Below are 18360 nucleotides of genomic sequence, written 5' to 3'. Positions count from 1 at the left end.
GTTCCAGAGCAACCCTTCATTGTATTGATTCAAATCACTTTGCTTGTATCTTTTTTCCTTTGCTTTTAATATTTACATATTTTTCTTTTAGCAACTTCTTTAAGTTTCCCTAATGCTGAAACTGACAATTAACTTGTTCTGAGATTTTAAATGTCTGCATAGTTTCTTCTAAGATTAGAGACTTTTCCATCACAGGCTTTTTATCTTTAAAGTCAAAAGCATCTGCTGGCACCTTGGATGCAACATAATCCATCAATTATGCCCAAGACAGAGCAAGAGACATTCTTCTCTGCTGCAACAGCTAAGGTGAAAGCTTGAAACCTTTACTATGCTTATTAAATAGGCTTCTGGCTTCAAAGAGGGTATGTAATTGAAGTGGGCACTGATACACTTTAAGCAGGTCCTTAAACATGAAACTATTTGGGAATGCATGGCTAACACATGAGCCCTGGAAAAGCTGCAACTTCTGAAGGTATCAACGAGTGCACTGTATATGTCTTTGTTACCTCCAAAGCTCTTTTGCAACTTCCAGCCCCAAGCATATCACATCCTGCGGCTTCTGGCTGTACAGGTAACCTGGAGGGAAGCCCCAACCCTCCTGGTATGGCACTGGCATTGGAGATCTATGTTTCCAAAGGATAGCATTATTTTACTCCTCTTCCGTTTTCTAGTGGGGGGGGCGGGGGTGATGACAAGAAGCAGGTGGTGGCCACCTGGGAAATATTTGATGCTCTTCTTCGCCCCTTACCTCCGAAGATGAGGCCAGGTGTGGGAGAGAGTGCTAATGATAATGATGACTGACTGATTCCCCTGCGAGTTTGGGGGTGGGGAGGCGAAGAGAAAGGTAATTGCAGAGTGTGGACTGAAGAGTGTGGACTCATGACCATTATTTGGAGGAATAAAAAGCATAGCCATGCCATCGAGATTCGCTCTTGCAGAACCTGCATCATCTTTTTTTTCCCCCAAATTTTTTAAAATAAGTCTTTTAAACAACCTTATTCCTAAAGGCAAAAAAAAAAGCATATGGCTTGCTGGAGAATGGAGTGGAGGTGACGTGCGAGGGGAAGTGGTGTGCCGTAGTGGAGGGAGGTGTTGCTGAAATAATTCGATCTATCAGGAAATCGGAGGTTGTGGGGGGGGGGAGAGGTTAGTGGGAAGCCTTTGTCAGCTCGACGCCAGCGGTAGCTCTGAAGTTGTTTTCCTTTCCACTGAAGCAACAGATGTTCCCTTGCTTAACATTGGGAAGACTTGACTGGCAGGCTCTGCAGGCCTCTCTGGCGTTTCAAAAGGCAACCGACAGAAGCCACTTTCCCGGAGAGTGGGGAGGGGCTGTTAGAAAATGGAAGTGGCTGCCATTCACTGCTTGCCGCTTTCAGAGTTGTTTTGAGGCTGGTCTCTTTGCACACAGAAGCCAGGAAAGGGGGCAACTAACGTGTGTCCTTGCCACAAAGTGTCATTGAAATGACAATATTTTCTGCCCCCCCCCCATACCGAAGGCGATTTAAACAGATCAATGTAAAGAGGAGACAGAAAGAGATAAAGCAAAAGTACAGTTTTTTAGCGAGTCACCCCCCCATGCCTTTCTTCTTAAAACCCCTGGGGAATACAGCTCTTCTTCCGATCCCTCTTAGGAATTTGATCTCTAGGTCATCGGAAAACCCGCGGCAGAGGAGATAGGTAGGTTAGGAAGCCGCTTTCTTCTTTTCCCTCCCCCCCCCCCCATTCCCAATAATCAAATGCATCCTGTATTAGCTCACTTTGGAATCCTAAGCTCTTAAACATTTCCCTTTAGTCACTTGTCAGTGAAGTGCAATTAGAAAAGGGGGAGGGGAGGGGGAGATTTGACAAAGTTGTCTCCTAGCCGTGTGGCACATGGAGGTCAGCCTTTTTCTGTCAGACTTGAGTTTTATACCCCTTATAAACCGCTATATGATTATTCATCGTATAAGAGAAGTTAGATGGTGAGAGGGGGGAAGGACTGGGAATGAAAGGAATACCTTATATTTTTAAAGAAAGCTTTCGTTACAAGGAGCTCTGAATGGAGGTAGAAAAGTCTTGCTTGAAAAACGTAGCAATTAAAGAATAGTCTGTTATTCCACTTGTCTAATGATAAACGGGAGGAGAGATAGCTTTAAATGATGTGTTTTCAGTGGAAGCCAAGATGAGTTAAAAACTCTCCTCAGCTGGATCTGCTTCCTGGCTTGACAAAGCTCCACAGACACAAATGAAAGCAGAGGAATAAATCCCTAAGAATTTAAGTGTATTTATGGTGATAAAGGGTTTTTTTTTCAATTTGTTTTTATTTTTAAACATAAAAAAACAACATAAAATTTTTTCATCCATTACATACAGCATGTCATTTGGTTACAAGTGTTTTTACATCCATATTCTCAATTATATTTACAATCACAGATTTTTCATCTAATATAACTAGATACCTCACTTTCATTGTACAGTGTATATTCAATTACAATTAATATATTTTTTCCCAATAAACCTAATTCCCTTACATTCTTGACTGTCTGTTTAATAACAGTATACCTTTATATAATCACAGATCCTGATATGAAAGAGATTTACCAACCATTTATATTTGTATATCACTGTTTTCAATTATGTATAATCCCACCAATCAACTATTGAGTATGCTTATGTTCATTATTGTCCTTGTACATCATACATTCAGACAAAGATGTTATTCCTTCATTTTTCAACAAGGTATTCTAAATAGTCACTTCATATATATGCCAATTTTTAATTACTTCCTTATTAAAATTATTTATCAACAAGATACCTTTATAATATATACTTAGAGTTATACATTATCACCAATCATCTATCAAGTATACATAAATTCATAAACTACAACTACAATTGTTATCCTTATCCATTTTAAAACAAAAGTTCTAAAGTATTCAATTCATATATGTATCAGTCTTTCATTGTATCATTGTTAGTCTATTTCACAGCATAATTATATTATCACTTAACTCCTTCAGTTAAAACATAAGTAAAACATTTTTCATTTCCAGGTTTTTTCCCCAGCCACTGATAAAACAAGTCCCATATCTTATAAATTGAAACTCATAAATGTTCCTCTCCACGGAAATCTTTAGTAAAAGGCGAAAGATTTATACAATCTGAAGAGAAACCAGAGTATGGTGATAAAGTTTTGTAATGTAGGAGTTTAAAAGGACAATGAAGAGAAGATTGGAAATTTAATTTCATATTCACGTGGCAAGAATGCACAGGTCACCCTTTGGGGCATTTTTTGTGTTTTTCCTTTGAAGGGAATAATAATACAAGTAATAAGTATTATCACATTGTTAACTTGTTATTCTAGATATCTGTTCTGTTCTAGTATATAGATATCTAATACTGCTGTGAAAATATTTTCCTTCTAAGGATCTGTAAAATTATATGCCTCCAATCGATTGTATTCTTCCTGTGATAAGATCTGAATCCTTCATATGCCACCCTGCCTCATCCAGGAATCAGCATGTAACTAGGCTCTATCAAAAATACCAGAGCAATCCTCACACCTTTTGTGCTGCTAATAAGGGGACAAATGGGCAAGTAAGCAAACAGAGAAGGGAAAAGATAACAAAATATAAACACTACCAGGAAGGATGTTAGGATCCTTCCTAACATATCCTAAGTTAGGATATATGATGAAGATTTACAATGTATTTAGATTAAATGACTAGAGTGATTTAGAGTAATTAGTAAGTTATGATCTATGACTTAGAGTTTTACAATGTTGTTAGATTGTATGACTAGAGTAATTTAGAATAATTAGAATATGAAGAACAAATACTTTTTGGGTATAAGAAAGGACACAGTATCATCAATTGTTTGTGGAACTTTCCTCCCATGTCTCTTGTGCTTGGGTTTGGAACTTCTTACCCAGAACTTTAACTTTGATCAAAGAATAAAGTCTGTTTTCTCTGTTTTTCAAGCCTCCGTTTAAGTCTTCATTTTGATTCATTTTTGGCTTAAGTGTATTGCCACCTTCCTCTGCATGGATCCCACCCCTCGTCCATTGGGAATGAGGCGGCTGTCAAAGAGAAGGAAGTGCACACCACATGGGGTTGTCCAACAGCGGAAGAAAGAAAGAAAGAAAGAAAGAAAGAAAGAAAGAAAGAAAGAAAGAAAGAAAGAAAGAAAGAAAGAAAGAAAGAAAGAAAGAGAGAGAAAACTAATGATCACAATTGAGCCCAAAATTTTGGTTGCTAAGCAAGAGCGTTTTTAAGTGAGTTTCACCACATTTTCCATGGTGGCCATGCCCACCCGATCGCACGACCACCAAGCCACTCCCACCTGGTCACATGACCACCAAGCCATTCCCACAAAACAGTCCACACCTACAGAGTAGGTTCTAAAAAATTTTGAAACCCACCACTGATCAAAAGCTACATGATGTTATTTTCTTTTTTTTAATTGATTACACCTATAAGGGTTTTTTTTTTTTGGTAATAGTTTTTATTAAACAGTTTTCTTCATTTTATATCACAACTTCAATCTTTACAGCACTTCGGTATCAGTATATCTCATAAGTACATACAAGTTATTTTCATTATTCTTCTTTTCCTTTTGTGTACCTATCTACTTCATACAATGTATCATTATTGTAATTCCATAACTATATATATAACCTTTTTTAAATCACATCTTATAATACAATACAATAGCAGAGTTGGAAGGGACCTTGGAGGTCTTCTAGTCCAACCCTCTGCCTAGGCAGGAAACCCTATATCATTTCAGACAAATGGCTATCCAATATCTTAAAGACTTCCAGTGTTGAGGCATTTACAACTTCTGGAGGCAAGCTCTTCCACTGATTAATTGTTCTAACCGTCAGGAAATTTCTCCTCAGTTCTAATTTGCTTCTCTCCTTAATTAGTTTCCACCCATTGCTTTTTGTTCTACTCTCATGTGCTTTGGAGAATAGTTTGACTCCCTCTTCATGGCAACCCCTGAGATATTGGAACACTACTATCATATCTCCCCTAGTCCTTCTTTTCATTAAACTAGACAAACCCAGTTCCTGCAACTGTTCCTCATATGTCTTAGCCTCCAGTCCCCAATCATCTTTGTTGCTCTTCTCTGCACTCTTTCTAGAGTCTCCACATCTTTTCTACATCATGGCGATCAAAACTGAATGCAGTATTCCAAGTCTGGCCTTAACAAAGCATTATAAAGTGGTATTAACACTCCATGTGATTTTGATTCTATCCCTCTGTTTATGTAGCCTAGAACTATGTTGGCTTTTTTGGCAGCTGCTGCACACTGCTGACTCATATTTAAATGTTTTTCTCACAGTTACTACTATTGAGCAAGGTACCACCTATACTGTACCTGTGCATTTCATTTTTCTTGCATAAATGTAGAACCTTGCTCTTTTCACCATTGAATTTCATTTTATTAGATATTGCCCAGTGTTCAAGTTTGTCAAGATCCTTCTGTATCTTAAGCCTATCTTCTGGAGTGTTGGCTATTCCTGCCAGCTTGGTGTCATCTGCAAATTTAATGAGTTCCTCATTTATTCCCTCATCCAAATCATTGATGAAGATGTTGAAGAGTACTGGGCCTAAAACAGAGCCTTGGGGTACTCCACTGCATACTTCCCTCCATGTAGATGCAGTTCCATTGAGGACTACACGTTGAGTGTGGTTGGTCAGCCAGTTATGAATCCATCTGGTGGTGATGCTGTCTAACCCACATTATTCTACTTTATCTAGTAGTAGGTTATGGTATACCTTGTCAAATGCCTTACTGAAGTCCAAGTGAACTATATCGACGGCATTCCTCTGGTCCACTAATTTTGTCACTTTGTCAGAAAATGCAATAAGATTAGTCTGGCATGATCTGTTTTTGACAAACCCGTTGGCTTTTGGCTATTACTTTGTTTACTTCTAGGTGTTCACTAATTCGTTGCTTGATTATCTTTTCCAGAATCTTTCCTGGTATTGAGGTCCGGCTGATAGGTATGTAGTTTCCTGGATCTATTTTTTTCCTTTTTTGAAGATGGGACCCACATTAGCTCTTTTCCAGTCCTCTCGCAATTCCCTGGTGTTCCAGGATCTCTGAAAGATATAGTGCAGTGGTTCTGAGATCCAGTCTGCCAGTTTCTTCAGAACCCTGGGATGTAATCCATCTGGTCCTGGTGATTTGAATGTGTCTAGAGTAGACAGGTGTTCAGCTACCATTTTCTTCCCTATTTCAACTTGTGTTCCTAATCTGATTTTTGTGGTTCTGTTTTTGATAGGTTGGACTGTTTTATCCCTTTGTGTAAAGACAGGTGCAAAAAAAATGAGTTAAATAGTTCTGCTTTCTCCCTATTGCTTGTCACCTTCTTGCCACTTTCTCCCAGCAATAGACCAATTGTTTCCTTAATTTTTTTTTCTTGTTTTTAACATGTTGGAAGAAACTTTTTTTGTTATTTTTTTACTTTTGTGGCAAGCCTTTCTTCATTGTGAGCCTTAGCTTTCCTTACTTCATCTTTATAGGCTCGGGCTATTTGCTGATATTCTGCTTTAGTTATGTCCCCCTCTTTCCACTTTTTATACTTATCTTTTTTCTCTTTCAATTTGTCAGAGAGTTCTTTATGCAGACATGCTGGTTTCTTTTGGGAGCTGTTATTTTTCTTCTTCATTGGGTATTGTGCTAGACTGGGCTTTCTTAATTTACTTTTACATTCTTATTCTTAATTCTATTCTATTACATTCTATTCTTTTATTCTCTAACCAGTTATACCATGTGTTCCTAATCAAGTAGTATTTCATTTCTCTTCTTTCTTTCCCTTGTTAGCCTATCCAGTTCTGCACATTCTAACATTTTTTTTATCACCATTTCATTGGAGGGAGTCCTATTGTTTTTCCAATATTGCACGTAGACAATTCTGGCTGCTGTTATTATGTATAACATGATATATTGAGGGTTATTTTTACTATGATTTCCTCTTAATATACCTAATAGAAATAATTCTGGTTTTAAATTTATTAGTTGTTTAATTTCCTCTAGCAATTTTCTTATTTTTGTCCAATATTTCTTTGCTTCTGGCATAACCACCATATGTAATAATATGTTACTTGCCTCTGTTTATATTTCCAGCATTCCACTGGTCTGTTTGGGAACATTTTTGCTAATATTGCTGGGGGCAAATGCCAACGGTAATGGGGGATGGAAGGAAGGAGATGGGAATGAAAGGGGAGGGGATAAAGGAAGGAAGGGGATAAAGGAAGGAAGGAAGGAAGGAAGGAAGGAAGGAAGGAAGGAAGGAAGGAAGGAAGGAAGGAAGGAAGGAAGGAAGAAAGAAAGAATTGCATGTAGCCCCAAATAATTTTTAGGAAGGATGGGCGGGAGAAAGGATTCCTTTAAGGGAGATTTGGTAAGCGTCCTGTTGAACAGCATCTCTGTCCCTTTGCGGTCTGTCAAGGGAAAAACATTATTCACCCTGTCCTCCACTCCCCAGCTTACAATGAAATCAGGGCCAAATTAATTCAATAGATGAGCTCAAAGGCTTGTATCTCCAATGACTGAATTGAATTCTTACAAGTCATTGGTGGGTTCCGGATCCCAGTGCAACTGGTACGGTGCAACGGGGCCGGGCGTCCACCACATGAACGCACGCAGCATGCGCATAGATACTAACCGGCCATGATGCTCCATGACACCTTCGTTACGCTGCAGCTGCTCCGCAGAATGTCACGCAGGCACCGTACTCTCCGTGCACGGAAGCCCCGAACAGCTCAAATACAGGTAAGGAGAGTGGGTGGGCAGGTGGGCCCTCCAGAGCACCATATTTACCACTTGTATCCCACCACTGTTCCAAGTGTATTTGAAAGCGTTAGAAATCAAGTTGCTAATTTTACTTTGTTGTCATTTAAATTTAGAAATAGAAATTTAGATGTACTTAATTAAAACCCTAGTTTAATTTTAATCCTCTCTAACACTTTTTTAAAATCATCTTATTATATTTTGCTTTTTTGCATTTTAAGCTCTGCTACATTGTTTTGACCTAAGAATAAAAGCTTAAGAAAAGCTTTATAAGACCTAATCTGTGTCTGTCTGAAGGCCTCAATAAGCAAAGAAGGCTGAAAGACAAGATTCATCCTGGACTGCCAAAATGCAGAGATGCAGAAATTGAATGCAGTGGGGATAACAGTAACTCATGCCCAAAGCTGAGGATTCCCTTGGCAGACTCAGAAATCAATATACTAGTCTCTCAATGAGTCTGGCCACACGTTGCCCATGAGGCCCAAATTGTGTCAAACTAAGGTATATGAGATCCAGCATTTATCAATTGTTTTCTTTTCAAACAAGGTGTTAAGGGTTGCCTTTTATAGAACAGAGATTCTTACCTGCAGAAAATGGCATGAATGCATCTCTCTTCACAAATTTTCCTTCAGAATCAAGAAAATGCTCAGGGTAGAATTCATGTGGTTTCTCCCACTGAAATTCATCATGGAGCATGGATGTCAGCAAGGGAAGTATGTACGTTCCCTAAAAATGTCCTCTCAGTACATATCTCTATTATACTATATATTGTTACAGTGATTTTTAAAATATTATTGAGTCTGGAGCAACTCTCAATTTTAAAATATTAAAACTATATTTTAAAAATTGTATTACACACACACACACACACACACACACACACACTGATTTAATTATTGTGCATGGAGAAATGGACAGGTTCAAAAAAATTAAAACACCAGGGAGATAAAAAGATTATCAATTGGGCCAATTCTAAATAGGTCTTATGTTGTATTTTACTCTACTGAAACACACCTTAAACTTGTGGACTCAGAATGCAGGATCGAAAACAAATAATAAAGGCTTACTGAAGGGAAGCAGTGAATAGATATAAAGCAATAAATCAAGAGGAGAGCAAAATAAAAAGTAAAACAAGAGAAAAGCATCTCTCATACATCAAGAGGTGGGGGCACTTTGTGAATGCCAGATACCAAAGAAAAACATCTGCCTTTAGCACTTTGAGAGATACATCTATGAGTGTTTTTTTCTAAAGGGATAACAGGCTATGTGGCTCAATAGATCAACTTGATTTAGCCCATTCCATTCATTGAAGGACTGACTCTTCTACCACACTGTACATGATAAATTAGATCTTATGCAATGCAGTGATTTTAGACTGGTCACCTTGGAGATGAGGAAGCCTTGGAAAGTTGTGTCCATGGTTGTCCAATGTCAGCAAACCTTTGAACTTCATCACTGTAAGTCACTTTGCTTGATGGTCTGTCTGCAGCTAAGAAACTCCAATCTCTTGCAATTATTTTTTCTATTGTATTTTTTCACTTAGTTTTTTAACCTCTTGTGTATTTTTATACTGTATGTCTCTTTTTTGTTAATGTTCTTTTTCTGTTATTATTTTAAAGAAAATAAAAATAAGTGCTAAAAAACCACACTTTACTATACTAAAATTATATCTTGTATGTTTAAAAAAAGGCTGGGCCTTGTCTAATGCAGGGATTTCAGACTAATTACCTTGGGAATGAAGAAGCCTTTGAAAGTTACACCCATGGTGGTTGCGTGGGGCAAATTGGTGGGAACAATATCAGCAAACCTTTGAACTTCATGAATTACGACATCAGTATAAGGCATTTTAGGTCGGAGGTCAGTCCTTGGCTGGACATCACCAATCTCTTTTGCAATTTCTTCTTTACCTGGAAGAACAAAATGACAAATGTGACTTTTTGTTTGTTATTTTTGTTTTAAATGGGACTTTATAAAATCTAAATTCTGAATGATACAGTAGTCATGGATCATGGCCCTTTAGATAGTCAGTCATGCATCACCCACTCAGTCATTTCATGAATGGACTACTGTAATCTGATATACATGTGGAGATCACTCAGAGATTATACATAGGCCCAGTGGTAGGATTCAAATAATTTAACAACTGGTTCTCTGCCCTAATTAGTTCTTCCAACGACCAGTTCACCAAACTGCTCAGAAAGTTAACAACTGGTTCTCCCACAGTGGTGTGAATTGGCTGAATCCCACCACTATCTAGGCCAGTATGTGGTAGACTTCAGAGTACAATTAAGCTACTGATAAAATTGGGCAAATAGATAGAAAACCTCAGTTACATTACCGTGTGGGATGTTGTAACTGGTCATAAAAGTGTGTATGTGTATGTGTCAAAACTCCAAAAACAGGTCAAGTAGCTTTGGGGAGGTCAGTCATTAGTTAGAACACTGGCCATTAAGCGAGTACCACTTGTATTTAGTTTGCCTTAAGGGTTCAGAGCTGTATGGAATCTGGTTTCCTTTGAGCCTTTGGGGGACTGCAAAAGGTCCAGATGGGGGAATCTTTGTAGGGGGACCTAGCCATGCCCACCCAGTCACATGATCATCCAGCTATGCCCACTTAGCCACGCCCACAGAATCGGTAGTAAAAAAAAATTGAATCCCACCACTGCTGCTATCCAGAGGTGAGCTCCTACCAGTTTGGCCCAGTTCAGCTGAAAAGTAGTGGTAAGCCGGCCTGGGTCGCAGAACTGGCAGCAACCCAGGCAGGACACGCCTCAAAACCGGTTCCCCAGTTGCCACTGTTGCCATCTTTTTTTGGAGTTCTGCGCATGTGCAGTACAATTTCCATTGTGCTGGAATGCGTGAACTGGGTGTAGCAGTGGCCAGAACCCTACTACTATCCCATAATTATCCAGATGTTTGCAACCTAGATATTGTGTACTAGGCACATTTGACATTGTAGGGCTTTAGCAACTAATATTTTGGGAAATATGAGATTCCTTCTATATTAATTACTTGTGAATTGTGCTGCTGAGTAGGTGCACCAGTTGCAGCTTGATCTTATGACTATGCTAAAAATAAGAGGGAATTCCATACTGATAATTCAATGATAATACTTCTGCTGGAGAACATGGGTAAAAAATGTTTTATCTAGATCACTTAATAATGTTAGATTATATCTTTCTGTTCTTTAAGAAACTGCCATTTGATTATCCTTGATCCAAAGCGGAGAGAATTAACTCCAATTTATTAGACATTTTCCTGCTCAGAGGGAAGAATTTGAAACCCACTGTAAATAGACGATCTAGAGAAGTTTGTACAGAAGAGTAAATTAGAAGTGTTATTTATGAGAGATTATTGTATTATACTGAATTAACTATTCAGGTCCTCTGGAACCATTTTACCATCACATTTCCATAAATATACTTAGCAAAAATTAGACAATTTTAAGGGAGAAAACAATGGATTAAGAATTGTTGGAAAGAAAGCACCACCACCCCAAAAATACTCCTTCTTTATTTGATACAATCTAAGGAAATTATTTCCCATTCTACATTTGTCCAGGAAAATGCTCCAGTGGAGATTAGGAGGAAATCCCAACCCACCTGCATAAGTCTCAATTGTCTTTGTTAAGACACTGCACTCTTCTGTGATTTTGTCTTCAACGGTCCTCTTGCCCATTCCATACTCCCGTAAAGTGGATAATGTAAACCGTCACATCACTTTCCAGTTCTCACCATGAGCAAAAACAAGACCTGAAGAAAAAAGGGGCTAGATTGTGAAACATAATTTTAAAATCCTTTGCAGCTCATTCTTGTTTCACAGCTTCAATAAAGCATGCTCTGTCAATTTGATCAAGCATTTCATCCACTCTGTCCAAAAACCTGGCTGACAGGTTTTTCAAAGCTTGTGCTAAGTATTTCTGCTGAATTTTTTTTTCTCCTCTGCCTTTGATAGCCAGCCTTCAAAACAAAAATGAAATCCATCTCCATTTCTTCATGATCAAATATCTTCTAAATCGGTGGGCCCCAATTTTTGGGCACTCTTGCACATGCACAGATGACGCTTCACTTGTTTGCACAACCTGGTTCTTAATGGACTGTGGCCTGAGGGTTCTAAATTATTCAAAACTATTCTAAATTATTCAAAACTATAATTTTGAATTCCTCTGACCCCCTAATACACTATGTGGCGATCCATTCAACAGAGTATAGTAGCGTAGCGTAGCATAGAATAGAATAGAATAGAATAGAATAGAATAACAGATGAAGAATAATAGAAGAATAGAATTGGAAAACCTTGGTGGTCTCTCAGTACAACCCCCAAGCAAGAAACTTTCAGACAAATGGTTGTCCAGTCTCTGTTTAAAAGCCTCCAGTGATGGAGTATGCACAATTTCTGAAGCAAGCCATTCCATTGATTCATTGTTCTCACTGTCAGGAATTTTTTCCTTAGTTCTAGGTTGCTTCTCTCCTTGATTACTTTCCACCCATTGTTTTTTCTCTTGCCTTCTGGTGCCCACCTCTTCTTTGGGACAGCCCCTCAAATACTGGGAAAATGACATCATGTTACCTCTAGCTTTCATTAAACTAGACATACCCATTTCCTGCAACAGTTTTTCATACGTTTTAGCCTCCTGCTTCCTAACCATTTTTGTTGCTCTTCCCATATGTAAGTCCACTAGGACTCCAAGATCCCTCTTGCTGATACTGCTATTGAGCCGAGTTTTACCTAATCTGTACCTGTACATTTGGTTTTCTTGCCTGTATAAAACCTTATTTTTGTCTGCATTGAATTTTATTTTGTTAGATCTACTAGGGTCCAATGTTCAAGTCTGGCAAGATCCATCCAGATTTTCTGGGTTCTTGGCTATTCCTGCTAGCTTGGTGTCATCTACAAATTTGATGACTTCCCCTTCTATTCTCTCATCTAAATCATTTATGAAGAAATTGGGCCTAAAACATAACCTTGGGGGTTATGTTTACTTCCCTCCATGTAGATGTAGTTCCATTAAAGATTACATGTTGAATGCAATCAAATTTACATTATCTCTTAAGGATGTAGAAATTCACCTACTTAATTTGGATGAATTTTCTGGTGAAAAGGATCTTAATGTCATCAATATGTAAAAAAATATATTTTTAAAAAGTGATTAAACTCAACAGTCTAAATGTGAGAGGGTTCTAGGAGTCCCCTAGTGGACAACCATTTAAATATGAACTGCCAATATGGTGTGGATACCAAAAAAAAATCCAATGTAGTCCAAGGCTACATTAATAGAGGGATAAAAGAGGAGATAGTATCAAGGTAATAGGAAGTCATAATACCACTTTATATTGCTTTGGTAAGACTCCATTTTGGGTCCCTGTGATTAAAAACAAAACAAAACACTGTGACTCTAGAAAGAGTACAGAGAACAGCAACAGTGATGAAGTTAAAATATATGATGAATGTTGCAGGAACTGAGTATGTCTAATCTGATGAAGAGAGGGACTGTGGATGAAATGATATCAGTCTTCTAATATTTGAGGGACTATGACAGATAATTGCTTTGCAATTTTCCAAAGCAACTGAGGGAAGGAAAAAAAAATAAAAAATAGAAACTTATCAAAGAGAGATCCAACCTAGAATTAAGGAGAAATTTCCTGTCAGTAAAAATTAATAAATGGAATGGCTTTCCTTCAAAAGTTATAGGTTCTCTGTCACTCTAAGTTTTTAAAAAGTGATTGGACAGCCATTTTAGGAATGATATGGGGTCTGATAATAATAATGTTTGCTTTGGGGAGGCATAGATCACATGTAGAAGCTAATTTTATCAAGAGTTTATTTTGGGATATAGAGTCAAAGCCATCTTTAGATCTATGAAAGCAAAAGAGATCACTCCATTTGGCAGATATAACATTTCATCAGACCATAGTGTTTAGGCGCTATGGTATTTTAACACAACCAGTTGTGGGTTCCTACCGGTTCAGACCCATTCGGCTGAACCGGTACTGGTATGGCGGCCTGGGTCGTTGGACCTGGTAGCAATCCAGGCCTGGCATGCCCCCAAAGCACTTCCCCGGTCTCTTCTGCTGTCACCGGCATGTTTCTATGCATGGGTAGAACAGTTTTCAGTCAACCATGCAGCAACATGTGGTGGGCACATGTGTAAGCAAAGCGAGCAGCGTGGGCGCAAATCGCCCTCTCAGTAAACCGGTTAGGAACCAAACACTGAACACAGCCAATAAAAAAACTTGTCAGAATCTTACATATCTTATAGTCTACTAATTACTATAGTTCTAATTACTCCTGCCTGAGTAGGTGGCTAGAGTAGATAACCTCTAAAGTCCCTTCCAGCTATGTTATTCTCTAGTTTTGTAATTTGTACAAGATTCAGATAAAAGGCTGCTTGAGCAAATGTGAGTTTCACGTAATCTTAACTCTCAACTACTCTATTCATAAACCAAATGTAAAGGTATCAGTTTATATGGAAATATCTCAACTCTCTCTTCTGTGTTCCAGAGAGTTTACTTCTGTGTGAATCCAGCATCCATCAATGACTCCAATTGCAAAACTGTGAAAGCCCACAAGGCATCAGATTTTCATGAAACTTACAGGAATTGTAAAAAGATTTGTTTCTATGTCACACTAAACATGTATTTATTTTTTCTTGTATGGTTGGAATTTTGTGGATATTTTCTAACCATGTGACTGAAAAGGCATGTTTTTTTTTTTTTAAAAATGACGCTTTAATGAATTTTGAATTGCAGACCACCAATGAAAACATGCAAGGCTCTTCTTGCCAGGAGAGATGGCAGGAGATGATTGAAGTAGATCCTTGGGAGATATCCTGTGATAGACATGCATTTGTTAATTAATACGTGGAAGAGTGTCTAATTAAACAAACTTGCTGTTCTTTTTTCATTTTACAAACCATGACCTAACAAGTTATCTGCCGTAATTCTAGTTGAATAATTATTTCGCACTTTTGTCTTTGTTCTGCCTCGAGCGTTTTAGGCTCACTTGGGACATCCAGTTAACTCCACGCTTAGGAATCTTATTCAGATCAAGTTTATTATCAGGCATTCTTAATATCAAAACTTACAGTTCAGTGTTAAGATTTGTCTGACTTTCCATAATCTGTTCCATCACATGGTGTAAAAAGATGGTGATTTTGCTCCCATGTTGACAGAGGAGGTACACACATTGCTTCGCCGGTTGAATTGATATTCAAAATGACTGGCTTTCATTCTGCACGCAGTGGCCAATCAGAAACACAGATATAATCACATGTCATGGAACTACATTTCCTAGGAGGTAGTTTCTTAAAGGAGACAGCTCTTAATTCCTACACTATCTATATCCATGATAGTGAACCTATGGCATGCGTGCCACAGATGGCACGCAGAGCAATTTGTCAGGGCACGCGAGTTGTTGCCCTGTCAGCTGGTCAGCACACATGCACACGCTGTCCAGCTGACTTCGGCCTTCTTTTGAGGCCATTTTTTGCCCTCACGAAAATCCAGCCCTACGGGCAAACCGGAAGTTCAAAAATGTTTGGGAAATGACTTCTGGTTTGCTCGTAGGACTGGTTTTAGTCCTCTGGAGCCTTCAGGGAAGCCTCCTGAAGGCCCCTGAAGGCTCTGGAGGATGAAAAACGGCCCTATGGACAAATCAGAAGTCACTCCCGGTTTGCTTCTTGGGTCATTTTTTGCCCTCTGGAGCCTTTAGGGAAGCTTCCTGAAGGCTGATGAAGGCTCCGGAGGGCTAAAACCAGCCCTATGAGCAAATCAGAAGTCTGCTCCTGGACTTCCGGTTTGCCTGTAGGGCCGGCTTTTCATACTCTGGAGTCTTGGGAGAGTGAAAAAAGCATGCCAAAAATTGGGGGAGCACTGGTAGTGCATGTATGTTCACTGGGGTTATGCGCATAACATTATGGGTATGGCACACACACAGACAGCAAAACCCCCCTGCACTCCCCCCACTTTTGACAGGTTAGCCAAAAAAGGTTCGCCACCACTGATCTATATACTGCTGGGCTAATACAGTCTTAATTAGCAAATCTGCTACAATTAACAACAGTAGTTAATCCTCCCTCATATATAATCATTTTTTGCTGATGCCTAAATTGAACAGCTTTGAAATGTTTTAAAACTTTCCTGTGAATGCAATCACCATGTGAGCCCATTCCATGGGATATCCTCTTAGTCACTACTTTGGCTTTCTGTATGGGAGGAATCAAGGTGGTGCAGTATATATTGGGATTTCATTAATAATTATATTATTTATATATTAATAATTATTAATAATTAATAATTATAATTCTGTTTGCAATAATGGTAGTTATTTTGGTGCCTTTCCCAATAATACTCTTCGGTATCCAGTTATAAAATGTTTAAATTAATTGTTCCTTACTCAGGTCACCCACTTCCAACACTGCAGATAATATTGTCATCATATGTGTCTTTCTGTGTGTGTATTGACATAGGATAATAAATATATAGATTTGTATGTAATAGCTTCTGTGGCAGTGCATTTCCGTGCAGTGCATCATATGAATGTTAAGATGGAATAAGTGATGGAAAAAATATATTAAGGGGGAGACACTGGCAAAAACATTACAAAAAGAAAAGGTTTGCATGCCCAGTTTCCTCCATTGGCTGAGGATTTTAAGTGACAGTGGGACAAGAAAGGTTTCAGTTGTATTTTCATCCTGGTTGGGTTTCCAAAAGCTGCCTCACTCATCTGGTGAAACTCTCAGGTGAAATTTTCTTCATGATACTGATCATAAAGGATTGTTGGCTATGATCCAGAATGAAATAACTCACACAATCCTTTTGATGCTTCTTCAAGAAAACGGGGATGGTAGCTCTCTCTGGTTCTCTACAGCTGGAAAAACTATGCATATGAGGGGACCTATGCTAAAAAATGAATACACCAGGATTTCCCACATCCCAAATCTGCAAAACAAGCAGAACCAAACCTGTTGTGGATTTGTGTCTGTATATGACTCATGTTGTTATTTTAAGGCTGGCCTGTCTTTTTTATTCTCCAGCTCCTCTTAGTAAATAGTCAAAGTGGTTAAAGAAAGAGTTTATCTGGGTCACTCTTTGGATTGGATTTCCACAAGCTTTCTAGTTCTTTTATGTTAGTACATATAAAAATGTTTCCATGGCACTAACTGAGTATCTGCAAAGAATGCCAGCTACAACCAAAATGAAACAACTCGCCAAAGCCCTTTAACACATCCTCAAAGAAAGGGACTGATGCTCTCTCTGCAAATGCATCTGCCTGATTCACTAGAGCAGTGTTTCTCAACCTTGGCAACTTGAAGATGTCTGGACCTCAAGTCCCAGAATTCCCCAGCCAGCGAATGCTGGCTGGGGAATTCTGGGAGTTGAAGTCCAGACATTTTCAAGTTGCCAAGGTTGAGAAACACTGCACTAGAGCCTCTTTTACTGTCTCATAGCCAGTCAGCACCACCATCTCCTGGAATCCCAGTTTGATGCAGAAAATGGGACCATATTCTTTTGACAATTGGAATTCAACATTGGGAATTGGGGCCTGTTGTCCGAGACCAAGACATCGGGCAGGCCGTGCATGGAGAAAAGTCTCTGTAGCACCTTGATGACTGCTTCTGCTGTAGTGGAGGTCATCAGGACTACCTCTAGCCATTTTGAGTAGGCGTCCACAACTACGAGGAAAGTCTGGTCATGAACTGGGCCAGCAAAATCAATGTGCACCCTAGACCACGGTGCTTGAGGTCACTCCCACTCCTTAGTGGGCCCCTCTGGGGGAGCTGGTCTGGACTCCTGGCATGGTGTGCAGGTAGCCACCCATTCTTCGATCTCCCTGTCCATGTTAGGCCACCATACATAACTCCTGTCCAAAGACTTCATCCTGACAATTCCAGGATGCCCTATGTGTAAAGCCTCTAATACTGCAATGCACAGCTTGGTGGAACAATGACCCGGTCCCCCCCCCCCACAGCAAACAGCCATTAACAACAGATAATTCGTCATGCTTACAATGGTACATTTTGAATTCAGACCCAACAGGCTCCTTGGGCCACCCCCTCCACACCCAGTTCAAAATTTGTTTGGTGGTGGAGTCTTTTGCTGAGTGACCGGCAACATCACTAGATGAGACAGGATCAGTCTCTAAGCAGTCAATGAGAAGAACTGGCATCTCAGCGGTAGGGTCAGCAAGAAGTTCTGGTAGCAGGCAGCGGCTCAAAGTGTCAAAGTGGAGCCTGATCAGGGGACGAGGCGGTAGGAGTAGGCAGCTAAGAAAATGATCCATCTGGTCATCCGCAGTGATAATGACACAGGAGTAGGTCAGTCCCCAGCCAGCAAGCCCAGTAGCAGTTTATGGTCCATAATTAGTTCGAAATCATGGCTGTATAGGTACTCATGGAACCTTTTTACTCTGGCCACTGCAGCCAAAGCCTCACGGTCCAGCTGGCTGTAGTTCTGCTCAGCAGTGGACAAGGTCCTAGAGTAAAAGGCGATGGGAGCCTCGGTTCCATTGGGCATGCAGTGGCTGAGGACGGCTCCAATGCCAAACAGGGAAGCATTGTAGGTCAGCACCAGTGGCAGGGTCT

General features: G+C 39.4%; 1 non-coding gene across 1 annotated transcript; it reads right to left on the bottom strand.

Annotated features, from left to right (window-relative positions):
* Positions 1-3044: 3044 nt before the first annotated feature.
* Positions 3045-3160, bottom strand: LOC116506859. The gene has a single exon (XR_004255075.1). It is a non-coding gene; the product is annotated as a U5 spliceosomal RNA (small nuclear RNA).
* Between the last annotated feature and the right edge of the window lie 15200 nt (positions 3161-18360).

The sequence above is a fragment of the Thamnophis elegans genome, chromosome 3 (genome assembly GCF_009769535.1).
Source record: "Thamnophis elegans isolate rThaEle1 chromosome 3, rThaEle1.pri, whole genome shotgun sequence".
NCBI classification, from domain to species: Eukaryota; Metazoa; Chordata; class Lepidosauria; order Squamata; family Colubridae; genus Thamnophis; species Thamnophis elegans.
This window is presented reverse-complemented; position numbering and strand designations above follow the sequence as displayed.